Source organism: Anser cygnoides, chromosome 17, assembly GCF_040182565.1.
Source record: "Anser cygnoides isolate HZ-2024a breed goose chromosome 17, Taihu_goose_T2T_genome, whole genome shotgun sequence".
Classification (NCBI taxonomy): domain Eukaryota; kingdom Metazoa; phylum Chordata; class Aves; order Anseriformes; family Anatidae; genus Anser; species Anser cygnoides.
This window is the reverse complement of record NC_089889.1, coordinates 3,899,600-3,914,654: the sequence shown is the minus strand read 5'-3', so window position 1 is coordinate 3,914,654 and position 15,055 is coordinate 3,899,600. Positions and strand designations below refer to the sequence as shown.

The 15,055-nt window shown below is 45.9% G+C and overlaps 1 protein-coding gene across 2 annotated transcripts in view; it reads left to right on the top strand.

Moving 5' to 3' along the window:
• CCDC92 (coiled-coil domain containing 92) overlaps positions 1–15,055 on the top strand; it is a 114,968-nt gene that overhangs the window by 25,919 nt on the left and 73,994 nt on the right. For both annotated transcript variants that reach the window (XM_066979251.1, XM_066979249.1), the window contains 2 exons: positions 3,409–3,922; positions 4,332–4,483. The gene's annotated coding sequence lies outside the window, so the exon portion shown is untranslated. The remainder of the gene's footprint in view (positions 1–3,408; positions 3,923–4,331; positions 4,484–15,055) is intronic.

Here is a 15,055-nt window from a genome sequence, read left to right as displayed (position 1 = left end):
ATCAAAACAAAGGTGCTTTGTCTTCCATTTATATTTCAAGGTGCTAATTACGCCCAAATATTTTCTGTCAATGAAAAAGCATTTTACTGGTGGCAAAATGTTTAAAGAATTTCTACCCTGGAAATGCTTCATCTGAAAATATTAGGTTCAGTTGCTGAGGAAGAAAGCCCCCCCCCATGATTCAATTCTTGGGCTATAGGTGTTTGGAGGGAGACAGTGGCTGTTCCAGAGAGGTGTCAGATTCCACCGCTGTCTCTTGTCTGCATCACCAAGTGGCACTCAGAGGGCTAAAATCTACGGACTCTGTACCATGTAAACTGGAGACTATTGGTCTGCAGTCCAATAAATTTGAATCCAGTTGAGTTTTTTGCTTTAGGTTCAGAAGTCATTAGAGGTGACAAGAATCTTGGGGTGAGAGCCAGTTAGCTATCACAAAACACAGGAGTACAAAACTGATGAAATTATTTCTTAGCAGTAAAGGAAACGTGAGTTGTGTAGTGCATCTGTCCTGAATGTGTGCTCAGTTGTAGGATTGTGGTTTGTCTTTGGTCATGCTGTATATTTCTGAAGAGGAATTTATACGATCGGTATGTACATTGCCCTCTGTGTATTCTAGGTTTATGTGTAATGGATTTGAGAAAACATGACAGACGGGAAGTAGATGGATGTGTTTTCCATGCAGGTTGGCAGTACTTTTACCTGCTAGCAGCTCACAGAGTGGAGGTTGGGTGATGACCAGGCATTAACACATTCTGCTGCTCTGAGTGTGCTTTGCAAGAAGAAGAGAGCACTTAGTTCAAAATCTGCTCTCCTAGTAGTCAGACTAGTATTCAGGACATCACTGTGAGCCCAACTCCTAGTTGGGATTAGTTTGGGTCACCCATTTTCACCCTGCAGACCATGTGCAAACGTGCTCGTTGCATATCAGGACCAAGTTTCTTCTACATTTCTACATATGGGCTTCTTGGCCTCTCCTGCTCTGTTTGTAAATAGGGTTTGGTTTTGATTTTCTGTCAACAACATGAGGATGGCCTAGGAAGTTCAGGTTCCGAGTGTTTCTGGTGTTTGTCAGGGAGAACTCAGGCAATGGATACTGTGTGTTAATAACATAGCTGAACATCAGGAACTGGAACCACTTCTGTAGCCCTAGAGGATGTATCTGGCTTCTGTCAAGGTGTGAGGAGAACCTCCATCGCCCCAGCAGAGAGACGAGCTATTAGAGCTGGGGTGAAGTGGAGAGGGTCTCCTCGCCACCCACAATGGCTGGAATTGTAGATCAATGGATGCTCTGAGAGGTTTCAACTCACTGGGAGCAAAGAATTCAAAATGACACAGATTTTTTGTTCACTTTCCCTGTTGAGATCTCCTGTCCTCTTCAGCCTCCTTCCGGGCCCCTGTGATGCTTCTGGGACTGTTCTGGGAGGCAGAGGAAGAAAATCACTTGTGGAAACCCAACACCTTCTTTTAAGGAGGAGAGAGAAGCTGAAGGGTAATGCTAGAACCCTCCAGTGGCCCTGCATGGGGTTTTCATTCCAATCAAAGTATGTCTCAGTCACCTGCGGGAGATGGAGGGAATGCTGTGGCAGCATCCTTGTTTGCTCTCTGTCTCTTCCCAAAGATTCAGACACCTTGCTGCCCTGGAAATCTACAGTGTCTGTTTCTGGAGGTAGCACTACTCCAATACCATGTCTCATGGTCCTGTTTGTACAGCCGCTAATAGCGCATGCAGGGCAGACGGCTTACTGCTTATTGAGTGATAGTAATTTTATTGATTGGGCACGTGGTACGCTGGGAAATGTCTTCAAAAAATAGCAATATAGGAGAGGAGTGTAAAGTGGAGATCGTATGAGTCCTGGATCGGTACATTTGTTGCATGCAAAATGTTGTACTGCTGAAGGAGATGATGCTCACAGACATGTCTGCGCTTTCCTGCATGCTTCCAAGATATTTGAGCTGAATTCTGCCAAGCAGGCTTTTCTTCCTGCAAGCTTAGGCTCTTCTGTGGGCCTGTTGGCAGTTATTAAAACACAAAACCCTTCTTGCCTACAAATCCATGTGCTTGATCTTCCCAGCCCAAATCCTACAAGTAACATGCACTTGTCCCCAGGGCAGCTTGCTCAAATAACCACAGCTCTGCCGGAAAAAGGGCTGTTTGAGCCTCAGGGAATTGGGAGGAGAGGTTGAATTATTCCCAGCATCCAAAGACCAAGAGGTTCCTTCTTCAGCAAATGTTTTCAGTTCCCACTTGGTGAATTATTGCTAGGGATTTTTTTCCCTTCAGTGTTTCCATGAATGTGGTTGAGGCTCTGATCCAGGAAATGGGGGGAAAAAACCTCTGAAAAATGTATCGCACCATTTCAAAACTCAAGTGGAATTAATTAAATCCAAATTTCAACAGTGTGTCCAAAGTTGAGCTGGGATCAAGATACACTTCAGAAGGTTTGATTTCAAAACAATCCCTTTGCTCACATGCACATAATTTAGGGAGTTTTCTGTGTATCCAGTACAAAGCAGGAGCTGCTGGGTACCTGAGATTAGAGGGAAAAGGTGGTATTTTCAGGCCAGCCTCGAGAAAACATTTTTCTGCCTGATTCAGTTTCTCCTAATCCTCTGCTCAGCAAGCTACAGATTGGAAAAAAGAGTCAGGAAATAGTGTTGTGGAAAGGAAAGCCAAACCATTTGAAATGGAGATGCTGTGGCTGGTACGCTCACAGTCTGCTTGCTGGAGAAGTTAGGAGAAGTAAAGGGGGTTAAGAGACAGCAGAAAAAGCATTCTGGATGTCAGGCTTGAGCTGAACCAAAATAGTTTGGTGATGAAAGCTTTCCTCATGGTGAGGGATGCAGGTCTACCACTGAAATGGGGTTACCTTAGGGCTCTTTGTGCTTCCATCCTTCCTTCAGTTAAATTAAGATAACGTAACTTTCTGCCCCATGGAAAACAGATTTAAAAAAATAATGCTGGTAGGGTGGAGCTTTCTTAGATGTTTTTCAAAGCCCAAATGCCAAATTCTTTATTTTCATGCATGTGTCCCAACTAGCTCTAAGAGGGTTACACATGCATCAGTGAGAAGCAGGACTGGCTCTCTAATGTTGTTTTTACCATTTTTACCAATTCTTTGTCATGTCTGTGTGTGTTTGTGTTTTCCTTGGGGAGGAAACCAGCATCTCTCATGTGCCTTGTAGTGGTGACTTGGGGGGTAGATGGCTCCTACGTGTAAGATCAGTTTTGCCTCTCTAGTCTCTGCAAATGGGGAGATTTTGATTTTAGAGCCTGGGAATGGGAGTGGTTCTACCTCATTTCTGCCAAGCAGCAACATGTGCTGCCAATGTTTTCCTGTGAATTCTTTATCCAGGCTGGGGTGTTGTGAGTCAAAGTTCTGAAACTGTCTCTTTTCTATGGAATTTCAGGTGCGCTGTGAGTTGATTAACCCTGTTGCAGGAAACAAGAACTGAAGCATACCCACCAGCCACTCTCTGAGAAAACGGAAGACTAGATGTGTGCCATACAACGATATTTACAAACTTAATCACCAGAAGAACAGTTTTATCTGTAAATGCGAGTCATCACTAGACGTACTGTATAGCAGCAGCTGTACCTCGTGGAAATACTATGGGGCTTATTTGATGAGGACTGCGCATTGCCTGTGCAGGCTCAGAATCCCAGAGTTATGCTCAAGCTCTGGAATTAAAGGAGCTGAATTCAGGAATTAAAAGAACTGATTCACTCTGACAGGGCTGGGAATCTGTCTTGTTGAACTTCAGAGCAGCTAGACCTGCCAGTACAACAGCAGTACTGAAGGACGAGATGAATGCATTTGTTCTAAAGACCTCCCAGCCAGATGCTACCCCTGCTGTATTTCATACGGCTTTCTGCAGGCAGAGAGTTACCACCAAAACCCGAGCCAACTGATAACAAAAGCAGGTAAGAGCTAGCTGGGTCCACCTTTTCCTGGCAGCTCCAACACTGGCAATACAATGATAATGTGGTTCAGCAGAATTTCAGAAGCTGAATCAATGCAAGGGCCATGCAAGCATTTTGCCCCGTTGAAATGACTGCTGAGAGCATGTTTGATGCTGCAAGTCTTTGGTGAGTAATTGGCATATCAGAAATTCATTTCCTCCTGTTTCCTTCTGCATTGTATCAGCAGTGCTGCAAGGAATGTTGCCTGATGCAGCTTGGCAGCAGCATGACCTGAACAGCATGACAGAACTGCTTAGACATTGTTTCTAAGCTGAAGAAAATCACTTTTTCCCATTTTTTTGTTGTTGCTGTTCGTTTTGTTTTTCCTCCTTTACCAGCTGCTCAGGGAGACTTGGCTTTGTTTTCACAGTGTGGACTTTTCTGCTGGAGCTGGACCCTGCAGCACCCTGGTACGCTAACCCAACAGCATCTGAACCCAAACTCTGCTCAGGAGCAGAGAGCTTGCCATGATGGAGGAGCAGAGAAGGCTGTGCAGATTGCTACCAGGGCCAATGGCATGAAGTAAGACACTTGCTCAGCTTTCATCTCCCTTTTCTATGCATCTGACCAGTCCTGAAAGGGCTCAATGTTTCTTAGAAAATCGTGAGCCTCTTGTCCACATCTGTGTTTGCTGAGAGTACAGTTCAGCCCCTCATCCTTTCACACCACGTTCTCCTATTCACCTTCTCTTTTCTTATGCCTGTTGCTTCCTTTCTCATCCCTGGAAGAGAGAATGTCCTAGTATTACCTCATAGGTACGTGCAGTGTCAGCCATTGTTCTCACCACTGAGCCACCTTAGGAGGTTTCCATGTCCCCGGCACCCTCCAAACCCTGCTTTCTGCTGATATGCAGTGGTATCTCCTACCTTCCTCTCCTGCTACTTGGCTTATGTGTGTCCTCCGTCACTCTGCCCAGGTCCTCTGCACCTTGTTTAAATGCAGGCTTTTAATGTCTTTTGGATGTTTAAAAAATTAATGAGGAGGGAAAATTATATCAGTATAAGAATACAATAGTTTCATATTCTTGTTTGACTGCTCCTGGGATGCTTTCACATGTGGCAAACATACCCAAACAATCAATCATGTGCACCAACAGGGTGTAACTGTAAAACAGTGCCTGACAGATAAAGATGTTTCTTCCAGAAAGTCTCCCAAACACAGCACAAAAAAGAAGGAACTCCTGCTTTTGCTGAGTCAGGGCCAGTTTCCTCTCCCTGACACCCAGGCATATTCTAGCAGATAAGATAAAAGCAGATACTGTGTCTTATGAAAATTAAACATCAGGATCTTCTTTTTCCCTCCTGCTCCTCTGAGTAAGGAGGTGGACAAAGTCAGCAGAAGCTCATAAACATAAAAGAAAGTTGGGAGAGAGTTGGCTTACAGCACACTTGCTCTAGCAGGGCCCAAGTTCAAGTTGTCCAGGTCATGGAACACGGTGTGAGCAAGTGGACAGTAACCAGCCCACTGCTCTCTACAGCAAGACTGCTGAGAAGGTGCCGCTTCTAGGGAGTGTGCTGAGGGGGAACACTCTGGAAAACGCATGTAACAAGAGCACGTGCTGCAGCTGTGAGTGCTGGGGCTTGAAGCCACCAAGTACAGGAGTCGTGACTTGCCCACTTGTGTGTCTCTTCTGTCTGAGCAAAAGACTTCATACCACTGCTCCCTGCAGCTCTGGGGTCTCGTTTTTCAGCTCGGATGCTCCGGGTCCTCTCTGCTCTTCTTTGTGCATCTCACATCTTTGTGTTCTTTCCTGTGTCCTCTATTTCTCTGCATTATAAGCACATATTCTTCTATCCAAGGCTTCTGTACAAGGATGGGATTCAGCCTCTATGCAGAAGGCCCCATGAACATTAAGCCTTCAGGGACTTTAAGTGGACATGCTAGAGAGTCACTCGGATATGAAGCTGAGCCTGCTGGGCATGACAGCCCACTTTGGGTTAAGCTGCCTTATGCAAATTGTGGCCTGTTTGTTACCAGCGTCTTGTAGGGTATAGGAGCTGTGCAGGGGCTATGGGCAAGGGAAGCAGCCTGATGGGCTGGGTTTTGTTATGTTACGTGTTTTGTCCGTACTGTAATTGAGCTAGTGCCCAGTGTAATCCACATATGCATGCCCTTTCCCAGCATCAATCCTCTCTCTCACGCAAACACTGATTTGGGGTCTTCTTGACCCACCTTCCTAGAGAAGGGACCTCAGCAGGCAGCAAGGATCCAGGCAACAGATATTTCTGCTTATGCAACAGGCAAACCTTGTAGTAAATAACATGTGTAGCTTTGTTATTAAGCTTGATCTTGTTAGGGGGGCAATAAATGCTCTGTGATCATTTTTCTTGTAGAATATCAACACAGGATAAAATTGTAGCTCTGGCTTTGCTCTTCCTGTTCATTAGAGCTCCATGCATCTTTATGCCATGCCCTCAATCTGTTGCTGTTTGCCATGACAGCTGCAGCATGTCCCCCACTTCCTCCACAGTCATTTTGCACATGATAGATGCCGGCAGTTCTTGGGTTTTACTTGTCCCTTCCCATTTGTCCCCTTTTCACTTTTACAAAACTAACTTTCCAGCAAATGGTGTCTAATTTAAAAGGGATGGTTTGGGCAAGATACCTGTTTGCTGGAGAGCAAAATCAGGGACATCTGGCATTCATTGAATTTTAAAGGCAGAGAAAGGACACAACTAAAATGCAGACTTGCAGATACAGGGATTTCCAGCTACTTTTGGGGGGATGTTATTTTAGTAAATTGAACTCAGATTTGTTCTAGTTGCTCCTAGTTGTAGCTCTGGATATAGTCAGGACCGGACCACTTTTCTAATTATATACCATGAACAAACTAGCTTTGTTTCATCAAACCTACTCTTTTGTCTCTGCTCATCTGCCTTTGTTTTCTCTGCACAAGATGACTCCTTTAAAGGCCTGAAAACACTACTAGAGCCATCCCCGAGTCCATAGCCTCCATGTTTCTGCCAAAAAAGCTGCCATATCACAGCCTGAGTCAGGTATTTATGCTGTACCTTAGGAATTTAAGCTGGGTACAGAAAAAGCACTTGTCTCACCCCCAGTTTCTAGGCTGATTTCCAACATGGGATCCTGTCTGGTTATCTGGTCCTACAAGTGGGAGTGAGACAGATGCTCCCCCTGTCCAGCCAGGGGCAGCTGGCCTGGCTGCGTGGTGCAGAGGAGCTGAGTGGTGGCCTGATGACCTGAAGCTGCAAGGCTCTGATCAGTAGTTACAGAACAAAAGCCAGCCCTTTATAGCACTTCAAAACAGTAGAGCTTTATTTAAACTTGAAGAGAAGAAATGAGTCTTTGGCATTATGTGGGGAGAGGAGACTTTGCTTCTAGCTGCCAGTAGTGCATACTTTCTAATTCAAGAAGGAGCAGTAAGGCAGATCCTAAAGACAGCAACAGGCGCGAACCCAAAAAAATCCTGGCTTTGCCCATGGAGAGACTGAGAAGTTGGATCCTCTAAAACAGAGGCTACTTTATAAGTAGTTAGAAACTGGGCCACACACAAACCGGGTATATGAGGGTAGCAGGGCACCACTCTCTCTTTTGCTGAGGGATCTCCAGGCAGGTCAGCATGCAATAAATCACTCCCTAATGACCCCCTTACCTGCACACAACAGGTTTCATGTCAGCTGCCTCAAACTCCCCACGTCCCTACTGCTGGCAGTGGCAGGGTCCAGACGCGTGTGAACCCACGGTTTTATGCAGGGCAGATGTATGTCAGTCCCTCCTCACAACCCTTACCATGTTTCTCTCACTCCTCTCTTTGCTGTTCCTGGCTGTATTCTCCATGCTCAGATCTTCCCTTTGGAACTGATTGAAAGAGCCTTAATAGTTTAATCCAAATTGCCCTCCAGTTCCCCTGTGATGCAATTAATTGAAAGCAGGATTTTACCTCTCTGTTCTGCTTAAAAGTGTCCCCTGGCCATCAGGTTGTCCTGCTGCGAGATCTAAAATCTCTGCAGAGCCAGCCAGGGGTCTGTATTAGCTTGGTTTTCTGAGGGGATAATCAAGTACCCCAGCATGGCAGTCCCTCAGTCAGTCTCTCCCCAAGTTGTGGGCTGTTGCAGTTTAGCTTCAAGACTTTTTTCCTCCAGTATTGAAGCTTGCAGTAGCAACCTTAAATTTTTTTTACATTTTTTTCCCCAAAGTAATCTGTAGTGGGAGTAGCCCCTAATGTCTTCCTATTACGTATTTTCTGTTGAGGATTTCTATAGATCTGTCTCCTTTCCGCAGAGTTAATCACAGAGATAGAAGACAGGCCTTGTCTAGCTGGAACATGCGGTGAATCCCCTGTAAAAATACTGTGCTTTATACAGCCAAAGTAACAAAGACAAAACTTGAGCTGAAATCCAGGTGACCTAAGAACAGTGTGAGGCTGGAAGGAAAAGAATGGGAGACTGTGGCATGGTGTACCCCTGATTGCCTATTTGTTTGGCAGATGAGTGAGGGGAGGTCAACGCCTGGAGTGCTGTAGGGCTCTGATTCCTACTATTTGTTAAAATTAGTTGTGAACAGGATAGGGAGAGGTTCTGAGGGCTTGGTCATGTTGCCCCAAACTCTTACCAACAGCGTCCTCCTGCCCATGCAACCCATGGGCAGACTGTGGCAGGCACTTTGTGGATGGACTCTGAGCCAAGGCTGTGAGTCCCGGTTTGGCTGCTCTTCCTTACAAAAGGGAAGCGTGTTTTGTTTTTCCTGGGCTGTTTGCAGCACCATTCGCTCCAGTCTGGGAGAGATGCCAGCCCCTTCCAACGTTTTTCCCCAGTGAGCAGAATAACTCTTTCTTCAACCTGCCTTGAGCTCTCAAAATGGCATCCTCAGGTGTGACATGACATATTCTGTTGCCCTGCCGTTGGCAGTCTCCTCTTTCTGCTTATCCATGCTCCAATTTGTACACACCCCTTGGGAATGGCATCCTTTCCCCTATTAGAGATGGCGCAGGGACCTGGAGATAAGAGGAGACAACTCTTGCTGAGGTCACTGGAGTCTGCTGTGCAGAGCTAATTCCCACAGCACAAGGATGCAACTCGGAGGGCTCCTAGGCATGTCCTGGAAAGGCTTCACTTCATTTAGCTACCAAGCTTTTCTTGGGATTAGAGCACAGTACATCCTATAGGTGAGCTTTATCTGCAGTGGGCGATCCCATCCTTTCAGACCCCCTGAATATAGTGGATTTTTGCAGACTAGGAAGCAAATGTGATCACAAACCTTCCACCTCCATTTAAAAGCTCCCAACTCCCCTCGAAGGCCCTGGCAGCTAGACACCACCTCTGCTGCCAAACTAAACTTTGCCATGCTTTATGGTGGGACAGGCTGCTCAGCACGCAGCCAGAGGTGGGCCTCTGCTGAGCATCCCTGCAGACACCCTGGTTATGCCAGCCTCCATTCTAGCTAGCCTCCATTCTACACGGCCTTTCATACAGGCTTGTATTTCCCCTCTGTAGCTACCTCAGTGTAGAACTACCTTCTCCTTAAAACGAACTAAAAACCTGTGTTTGGCCCATCCTTACCTCCTAAGAAACTGTGCTTAGACTGCTGATGCCCTGTAGAGAAAGCTGAAAGACCCCTTGAAGAGACTGGTTCCTAGGTTAACAGCCTGGCCCAGCCCACTGTATGGCTGGTTTGGCACTTTGCAGATTCTCTGAAAGACATCTCCCCCTCCCTACTTTGTGTTCCTGCCAAGTGAGCTCTGCTGCACTGCGTCCCTGATTTTTTCTGACATTAATTACCCTTTCCTGGCTTGGATTGCCCTGTTTGTAGCCAGGAAACCAAACTTACTTGTGCCTGGAGTTAGGAGGAAAGAGAGTGCGTCTTCCTCCTTGGACAGCTCACTGCAATAAGCAGGTGTCTGGGTCCTTCCTATCCCAGAGAGAGCTCCTAGAAGGTTTTGCTCATTGCAGCCTTGTCTGGATCCAGCCAACTGGTGAGTGCCTGCTTTGCCTGCTGGAGCAGCTGAGAGTGAGGGTAACTGGCCAGCCTCGAATCCGTGTCCAGCATCTTTAGAAACACACCAAACAGATCCAGCACAAAGACAGAAACAGCAGTAGGAGTGAACCCTGGAGGCAGCCTGTCTCCTTTCAGATGTGATTTTTAGGCCACTAATTTCAAAGATTTCTGCCTTCCCTTGACCTGGGTGCCCGTGACTTCCCCATCTCATCTGACAGCCCTACCCCAGCAAGCGATGTTGCTTCCAGCAGGGACATGGTGGGTTCTAGCACCTCACATCATGTAGCCTGTGGCAATGTGACAACCCTAGGAAGGATGCTGCTCTAAAGGCACCGTTGAGGACATTCCTGGCACAAGCCACGTGCCCAATGCTACCCAGTTTCAGTTCTCTTGGCAGTTGAACACTAGCTCTGAGCTTCTGTTGAGGGAGTACAAAACCTGAGCCCAGGTTTGCTGCTGGGCTTTTGGAGATTATCACAGCATAAATCAGGAGGAAGAGGCTAAGGCAGAGAAGAGCAGACATGGGTACATGGCATTGTTCCTGACACTCTTTCCATGGTGCCCTGAAATTGCCTTTATCCACCCAAAGGAAAACAGCAGCCCTTGGAGAGTTTAACTGACCACTCAGCAGTTGTGAAGTCAATAACCCATATTAAATCCCATGCTATAAAACAGCCAGCAAGCAAAATCCATACTTTCCTTGGAGAGAGCAGCAAAGTGTCTTAAAAGGAACATGTGTGTGTGTTTGCCACATCTTTGAGCTCGCATCCAATATCAAAGCACCCACAAGGCAAAGTTATTTCTAAAATACAGCACCATCTAGTGCTGCATTGCAGCACCTCACTGCAAGCAGCCTGCCTGTCCCCACCTCGACACCCCACGGCCCTGGGGTCCACTGCTCCCTTTCCCTCCCCAGAGTGGAGTGGGCTTTGATTTGGTTCACGTGTCAGATGGCAGTGTGTTGTCTGAGCGCTGCCTGAACAAGTCTCTTTGTGCATCTGTGTACTCACAGCGTTCCAGCAGCCTCTTGCATAATTCATGGAGAAATTCTGTCAAAACTTCATCCAAACCCCAAATCATATGTGAAATGCAGCTGGAAACCATCTTCGCAGATTAGAGCCATTGCAAACATCCCTTCCCCCTGCTCCACCACACCTTATATTTCTGCGTTAAAATAAAGGCAGGCAAAATTTCTAGTTGTGTAGAAGTGCTGGTGCTGAGTGACACAAATATGGCCAGTTATATGAGCAGCAGCTGTGACCTAGTGAGGGCAGTGGACTGTTGCTGAAGGTCTCTGATGGGTAAAAGAGGTGATATCAGCAGGTTACATTTCATGATTTAAAGCCTTGCATTTGCACTGGAAAAAGAAACTTCTAGAGGGTTGAAAACTGCTGATCTGAAATATTTCTTAAAGAGGGATTAGAACTGCTGCAAACACCACTTACTACTTGTAGAAATCGTTTGGCCAGGAGCAGAACTGGCTAATGATTATGGAGTTAATTTCACCTTGTTTCCTGCCACCTCATCATTAAAAAAAAAAAAAAGATTTTTTTTCTACACACACAAAATTCGGTGCTTCAGGTTAAAACCAAATTCTCTTCCAGTTATATCCAGTAACTTGGTAATTTGAGTCATGTAACAGGGCACTAAGAGCTCCTGTGAATCAGAGCAACCTTTAAATCCCAGCAAACTTACGCTCCTGTCTCCTTTCAAACCCAGGCTCTGTGAGTTGAAACCCTTCAGCTGTAGGAGCACAGAGGGTGAAACTAGTAAGGCAGGAAATGCTTGCAGCAGTGCTGTGTGATTGGCTTGCCCTATAGGCAGGTTTCCTTCTGCTTTTCCAGGGTGAAGGAATGTTGAGTGAAGACAACGTAGTCTGGAGGTAGTTCTTTCTGATGTACTTCTTTGTTGCATTTGGGATGGAAAAGGTTTGTTCTGCGGTAACCAATACCACAATGGGGGACGATGCTGGGGAAAACTGTTCCTTTCACAAGCAAGTGCATGATCCATCTTCCCACGTCTATTTGACCGCTTAACCTGAAGGAAAACATCATGTTTCTTTGCACCAGGCTTTGTTATTCCCCCTTTCCAAGAGGATGAAACCAGCATGAAGGTGTGAAAATCTGGAAGTAGGGCTGCTCTGTACAAGAGGAGACAGTTTCCTTGTGACAGCAACAAAAACAAAACTACAGAATATGTAGTTTGGAGCTAGCCCCAATGGCAGTAAAAATTAAATTGTTCATTTAAATTCTTTTGTTTATTGAAACACAAAAGCCAGCAGCATAGGAACTTGCTTTCCATGGCTTGCAGCAAAGGCAGGGTGGAGGGGTTGGTATGAACTAGTTCTCAGACACAGCTGTGCCTGAGACCCCAGGAGGTTCTCCTTTCAGAGACCCACGCCACAGTCACGAATGGTGCAGGCTCATAAATCCAGCTGGCCCAAGCATTTTGCTACCCAGCCATCAGGAAGCACATTCTGTAGGTGGTGTGCCACGTGCATCTCTTTGCTCTCACCTCCACATGGCAAATGAGCCTCTCTTGTTGATTTTTTGCACACACGCTGCTGCCTCACGCTGGAGCAGACTGGACTCTGGTCTCTAATGAATGCACCGTCTGCCCAGCAATGTCGTGCCCTGAAGGAAAGGAGCTCCCAGGCCACGCAGCAGCGTCCACATGTGGGTGCTCCCACCAAGTCCTTCCTACAGGGAGTCTGAATTCAGCTGTTTGCACACACAGAGTTGTGGTAAGCTAATATTCAAATAAAAATAGTTGCTAAGGCATACTTCTACATAACCCCCCCTTAGCGCTGTCTTTGCCTTTCCTGGGTCAATGTGGGACTGTTCCCTACGTTTGCTCCTAGAGCTTTTATTTCCACCCCTGCCAGCCTAATTGTGAATGTCCTAGCTGAGACAGCTTTCAGCTTCCATCATTTGCTAGGCAACCAAACGTCCATGCATTTCCATAGGGGTCTGTAAACATCCCGTGGTATGTTCTCCTAATTAGAAAACAATGTCTGTAGTTGTGTTTGCATTGCTCTGCTTATTAGGAATTAAAATGCCGGGTGTGTTTTGTGTTATGTGCAACCTGAGATTGTTCATTTGTGTGCTGTTGGGAGGGTTTTCTTAATCGCTTTTTAAGAAATGTATCTTGGGGGTTTTTCGGTTTCTGAATTAACACAGGCAGAGGGTTTACAGCTAGCTCTTGTATGAAATTACAGATCACATGTTACCTGTGAACTTTCCCTAAGTTTATTCAGCTCCAAAACTGCAGCTGGGGGGAGAAAATTGCATGGGTTCAGCAATGAACCACCTCCCTGGGAGATGCTACTTGTGGTTGGGCTGTAGTTTCAGGTCAGTTGGGTAGGTCTGGTAACCTGTATCTTAAAGTCAATGAATATTAGTAAAAAAGAGGAATCAGAGGATTGCTAAATTTCTTGGAAGATTCCTAACTTTGTAGAAGCATAAAGAGAGAATCTATGTCATCAGTGCTTGTCTGCCATATAACGCAGGCTGCAGTAATCAAAATCAATTCCAGATCAATGTATTTTGAACTGAATATGTGTTTGAGAAAGGAGTCCAATCTTGCTTCAGAAGTTGCCAGTAGTGAAGAGTTAATTGCTACCTTAATAAATTGCTCCAGCTGTTAGAAATTTTCACTTCAGGCCCCCACCACCAAATCTCATTATACCTCTTGTCTGCCAGAATGAAAAGCCTATGATCAGTTTTGTTCCCCATATTTGTGCTTCAACAGAATACAAGATCACTCCGTAACAGGAAGAATAAGTTGCAGTCTCGGATGCTTCTGATTAAAAGCTATTTTTCAGCCTTTTAATTCATCTCACAGCTCTTGTCTGAATCCTTTCCAGTCTATCAGCATACTCTGAGTGGTGGGCCCAGGCCCACTGTACACCACAAAATGCACCAGCACCAAACGCAAAGGTGATGAAATCACTCTTTGTCACTGATTAAGTCCCACCACAGAATCACAGAAATGTTGATTGGAAGGACAATTTTTGCACACACACTATCTGTTGCCCTAAAGAGTGAGGCACAGACCTTAACTCCCTTTCATGGTCTTGACCTGGTCCTTGCCACCTCAGAAATGGCTGAAGGCTGTAGCACGGAGGATCCTCGGTACTCCAAGGTCTCTGGGAGTCCCCATTGCATTAGTCACTAAGGGCACAGGCACACAGTGCCGTGCCTCTGCTGGGCTGCTGCAGAAAGAGCCTGATTCAATGCTAATGCTTAAGCAAATAGTGCGCTGCCCTACCAAATCAGGAGCAGCCGTTCTTGCTTGTTTTCTTCCCGGCGTTTGAACTGCAGTGCATTCCAGTTGTGTAAAAAGACTTTGCTGTTTGGAGTGTGCTGGAATCAGGTGGTGAGCATACCAACAGCCAGACAGGATACTGAGCTTCCTGTGAGAGTAAATACTGAAAGTCATGCAAAGCATCTTTCATTCTGGCTTGGCCGCAACAGCCAGTACAGCCGCTGGAAAGGAAGGGACTTCACAGAGACAGAGAGATTATTCTCTTCTGGCTTAGAGACTACCTGGCCTTTTAATCATATTTGTAAGCCTGCATTTTTAAAGGTTGCTTACTTTGTTGGCAGAATGTGCACCTACAAGCCTTCATTTTCTGGGAGCTTGCAGTCTCGCTCAGGGAGACAGAGCAAGAAGTTGAGAAATTGTACTTGTGGACAGTCTCTCTTAAGGGCTGTAAGCACCGTTATCACCAGGAGAGTGACACTGGCTTTGTCTTGGGGTGTTGTTTTTATTTAAAGACATAATTCAGAAAGTCTTCCAAAGGAAAGACTACAAATTTCAGTGAATTTCTTCTACAACAGAGGCAGAGCTCCTTTGGCAGAAAATCCTTGACCTATTAAGCTGTCTTCAGAATTTACAGGGACTAATTTGAAAAGCCAGATTCCTCCCTAAAATTATATGGAAACCATTTGCTAGGCATTCAGGACACCTTTCCATGGGGTGTGGTTGTTGACATATGAACGGACTGGAGCAGATACCAATGGCATCCTTAGTGTTGCATTTTACAAGCTGCGTCATTCACAGTCTTGAGGTCAGTGAAATTGCAGCTGTTCCGTGTGGTTTGCTGATATCGCTGGATAGTCACAGTGAGGATGAGCA